This window comes from Vitis riparia, chromosome 1 (genome assembly GCF_004353265.1).
Source record: "Vitis riparia cultivar Riparia Gloire de Montpellier isolate 1030 chromosome 1, EGFV_Vit.rip_1.0, whole genome shotgun sequence".
In the NCBI taxonomy this organism is placed as follows: domain Eukaryota; kingdom Viridiplantae; phylum Streptophyta; class Magnoliopsida; order Vitales; family Vitaceae; genus Vitis; species Vitis riparia.
The window spans coordinates 13,802,441-13,807,702 of NC_048431.1; positions in this window are offsets into that span (position 1 = coordinate 13,802,441).

Sequence of the window (5,262 nt, forward strand, 5' to 3'; positions counted from 1 at the left end):
AAGTAGAAATTGTTGATCACTGTAACTGTAATTTGCCCTATCTTAACTTCTGTGTAGAATTTCCAATTGTAAGCAAGCAAGAAATATTCTCATCGTCTTATGGTTGCTCAAAATAAGGATTTCTCCAATGGCTTTCTTCCCAGAATCATGAGGGATGAGGTGAAAACCAAAAGGCCAAGGAGATGCATCATCTTCACTAACTCCTAAGCATAGAGAACCTTTTTCCAACAATTTGGCAACACAAACATGGGTTGTTGATAAGCCAGTTTCCCTTAGGTTTTTGGCAGAACGACCCAATTGCTCAGTTAATTTCAAGATTCTGACCAGCTATGACATCAAAGCCATGGATTTTACATGTCTGCTCTTGGATGGTACTTTCTTGCTCTTAACTACTATTCTCTCTTGCTCATCAATCATAGAAACAAACTTTTGTCTCCAATAAATACCCACATTTATCATGCAGCTTCCCAATTATCTGACTTGCAGTAGATATACTTCCCCTTAGAAGCCAAAACTTCATAAATCACCTCCGCCTTTTCCAATCTAGTTTTTACTATATCCCTACTCTGTAATGACTTAGAGAAGTCCCCATTATTACTTGTCCTGCTCATATAACATGTTTGGAATCCAATTCTTTCGTTTCATCCAAGGACTCTACAGGAAGAGCTTTAAAACATCTGAGTTGAAACATTTTGACTTTGTGAAGTTTCATGAAGAGATTTGTCAAAGCCTACCAGCCTGTCCCATGAATAGGATCCTTTACATCCAAGATTGCTGGACTGCAGTGTTCTAGTGCAAGAACAATAAGCAGGCAAGCATAGGTCTCTCCATCTTTCAAACCTCATGTCCAAGTTCCAATGTAGCAACCATCAATTTGTAACTGCTTTTGAAAGAAGCAATAGGCATGGTCAACATTCTTAGCAACATCTCCACCAAGCATCAACGCATAACCTAACCTAGATTTCTAGCCAGCTCTCTAGCAGCCATTACAAGAGGGCTGTAGAAGAGCATGTTCTGAAATGGAGCCTAATGGGATCCCCTTTCTCTATCTCAAAGCTTTATGTATGGGGAACGACCAGTTAAATAGTTTCTACTAACACTATGTTCCATTCCAATTTTGATTAAAGTATATGCCATATCAACATATCCTCTGCAGCCTACTGACACAAGTGCATGTTGAGTCACAGAAGATGCTATAATCTCTGAGCGAGTTAATAGTTCTACAACTCTAGCCTTCGAGCAGCAATAGCAATGGCAAAACCCCAAAACCCATTATGAAACCTACTCGGGCTAGCCATCACCAATGTTGAATGCTCCACAGCCATTTATGCTACTCATTATTAATAAAAGATTTCTTATCATGAATCATAGAAGTCGGTCCATGAGAAACCCATGAAGACAATAGTATGAACATAACCCTGCTACTGGTCTTATTGAACTGTTTCATAACAACCTGTTGCTGCTTTGCAACCTACTTCTTAGATTCACTGGCCGGTTTTCTCAAAGCATCCACAGCTACTTTGGTATTCTTTAGCTCATGGAGAAGAGCACTCATATGGTGTCAAAATCACAAACAAGAGCACAAAAAAATAAAAATAAAAATTAACAAAAGGTCCTTAAAGCTTTCTCAATAAGCTTAAAGGAAACTCGTGGAGAACCCAAAGAATGGGGTTATAACAGAGGCAAGGAAGAAACAGATGAACCCAGATGTATGCCTATTCACACACAAAACCATATAAACAATAGACGAAACCATATATCCATACATAAATCAGAAGGCAACATCCAATAAAATGGCAATAAAACAAAAATGAAGAACAGTATCATAAATGAAGATGAACAGGGCCTCAAAATGTCCATACCTGGAAAGCTCCCCTCTGCTTCTCTTCTCTTGCTGCTATTTTTCTCCCCTAATCTCCTTCTTCTCTGCCCAGAACCAAAAAGCACTAGAAGCAGGATATCCTCCACCATCTTTGATGTCTCTTCTTTGTATCCTCTGTTTCCCTCTTTCTCTTTTTTTGCTGGTTTTTTTTTATCTCCTCCTTTTTCAACTAACCTCACCAGCCAAAAAAAAAAAAAAAGCTCCCTCTCTATTGGTTTTCACTTTCCTAACAAAGAAACCCGCTTAACTTCCTCTATGACTCCAAAGAATCAACTAAAAAAAATAAGAATCTCCTCTACTCACAACTCTCTCAAAACCTCCTACTCAGAAAACCTCCTGCAAGGAAACAACCCCATAGTTTTCCAAAAAATTCTACTCTCCTTTCTCTTCTCTCTCTAAAACCCATCAATTTTTCTACTACTCTCTCTCTAAAAAACCCAACAACTCTCCTACCACTTTCTCTCCCTAAAACCCACCAACTCTACTGCCCCTTTACAACTCACCTCTCACTCTAAAAAAACACTAGCTTTGTAGGAAACCTATGCCAAAAAAAACAATCACTCCCCTCTGCTAGTTAACAAATCTGCATAACAAGTTTTTTTTTTTTTTTTTAAAGTGTGACCTAAAAATTTGCCAAATGAAAGGGTCTACAAATATGTCCTTCTTTGGTAGAGCTCATAAGTGTAAGGAATTTGAAAATTGGAATGAAATAAAAGTGTGAATAATGAGTGGAACGAAGTGAACTCTACCAAAGAATAGGAGAGACCCCCAAAAGTGTCCTAGTGGAATAGATCTCAGTCAAACCAAAATAACAAAGGGGGCTCTAGATCGGACAAGAAAAAACAACTCCTGAGGTGCCCCTAAAGCTACACTATGGATCTAGACTACCTTTAAAATGTCTTAAAAAATGACTTGAAAATCAATGTCAAAGTTGAGTAGCAGTCGAATCATCAAGGAGCATAGGAACTAATACGTACAAAGGCAAAAACCATATATGTACTATATGAGAACACAAAGTGTAGGGAACCCAACAATATGACCAAAACACATGCTATGAGCTCAAAGGACTATATCATGCGCAATGGAGGAGGAGAAACCCCACAATAATATGATGAAGTGAGAAGCACATGTAACAAAATGAGAAGTAGGGTGGAGTGTGACACTTTGAGGACAAGGTATGCAATGCTAATGATCATGAATGTCGAGAGTTATGGCTCTGAATGATAAGACTGGCTCTAAGCTAAACTAAGAAAAGAATGGCTTTGGAAGCTAGACCAAAAAGATAGCTCTAAATGTTAAACTGGAAAGCCCATATATGAAAATTTACGATAGTGAAACTCATCAAAGGCCCATAGATACACAATCTATGGTGGTGATACTCAAAGGACCATAGATAAAAAATCCATGGTGGTGATATATTCAAAAGCCCATAGATAAAAAATCTGTGGTGGTGATATATTCAATGGCCCAAAGATAAAAATCCATGGTGATGATATCTCAATCTTAAAAGCCCATAGATATCCAATTTATGGTGATGAAAATCTTAATCTCAAAAGCCCATAAACGAATATCTATGGTGGTGAAAATCTCAATCTCAAAAGTCAATAGACGAAAATCTATGGTGGTGAATAAACTCAAAGGCTCACAAATAAAAATATGTGGTGGTGAAAATCTCAATCTCAAAAGCCTATAGACAGAAATCCATGGTGGTGAAAAACTCGATCTCAAAAGCCCATAGATGTCCAATCTATGGTGGTAAATAAATTTCATCTCAAAAGCCCATAGATGGAAATCTATGGTGGTGAAAATCTCAAAGCCCACAGATAAAAATTTGTGATGGTGAAAATCTCAATCTCAAAACCCATAGATGTTCAATTTATGGTGGTGAAAAACTCAATTTCAAAAGCTCATAGATGTCCAATCTATGATGGCTGTTAGATAGTGTATAGTTATTTTAGTTATTTACTTTTCCTTTTCTTTCCTTATTGAATTGTGGGTCCCACTAACATGTATATATATACCCAAGTTCAATGTGTATTATTAACAGTTTTTCAATAACAAAAATTAAGGATTCTCCATTTTCTCTCTTTTCACATGGTATCAGAGTTTAAGGAGAAAAAAAAACCTAATTATTTTCGGTTTATCAATGAATCAATTTTGGGAAACCTTTCAGTGACCGTGTTTCATTCCGGTCACCTTTCTCATCTCCTAAAGCTTTCCGATTAACCGTATCGCTGTCAGAAAACCCTCACCGCCGGCGAGTTTTTCCGGCGAAGTCCTTTTCCGACACCGACCATACCATCAGGTGCGCAAGGAGGAGATCTTCAAGTTTTGTCAAAGCATCGAATGGAGATTCTCAGCCATGCGTCGGCCACGCGTGTTTCTTCTCCAGCGGCCTGAACCCCACGCGCCGCCACTTGAGGACGTGTGGAGAACTTTCCGGCCACGCGCTTCCACCTCTAGCCTCGCCTGACGCCGTCTAGCCACCCTCCATCTGTGCTTGTGCCATCCGAGCCCTGCAAGTGCATGTTTTTGGTTTTTTGTCTCTGTTAGCCCTCTAAACAGCCTTTTCGGCGACCTCTGGTGACTTCCTCTCCACCCCGAGCCCTACACGTGTCTTAGGAAGTGTTCGTCTACCCTTCCAGTAGTGCCACATTTGTTTTTCTTTTCTATTTGGTCTCTCACGGTCGTGGATCCTCGGTTTTTCTTCTTTCAGCCGCAATCTAAAGCTGTACTAGGGCTCTCTTCGATCCAAACATATTTCGTTCTCCAGATAAGTAGATATGACTACTAAAAGTTCCATTTTTTCCTCTGTCATATCTGGATCTCCTATGATTACTTCGGAGAAATTGGTTGGCAATGAAAATTATTTGTCCTGGTTTACCTCTGTAGAGCTTTGGTTTATGGGTCAAGGTTATGAGGATCACCTTGTTACGCAGGAGGCGAATATCCCTGAGGTTGACAGAGTACAATGGAGGAAGATAGATGCACAGTTATGTAGTGTGTTATGGCAATCAGTTAATCTTAAGATTCTGCTTCATCTTCAGGCCTATAAAACATGCTTTAAATTTTAGAATCAGCCGAAAGGGTTATACATGAATGAGATCCAGCGTCTTTATAAGGTGGCTTCTTCTATTGTTAATGTTAGACAACAAGACATGGATTTATCTACTTATATTGGCCATATTGCCTCTCTTAAGGAGGAATTCTTGACCGTGATGCCTCTTACTACTGATGTTGGGGATCAACGAACACCGATTGACAAGTTATTCATGGTTCTTATGCTTATTGGCCTCCGTCCAAATCTTGAGACCGTCCGCGATCAGATTCTTGGCAGTTCCTTCATTCCATCCTTGGATGATGTGTTTGCTCGCCTCCTC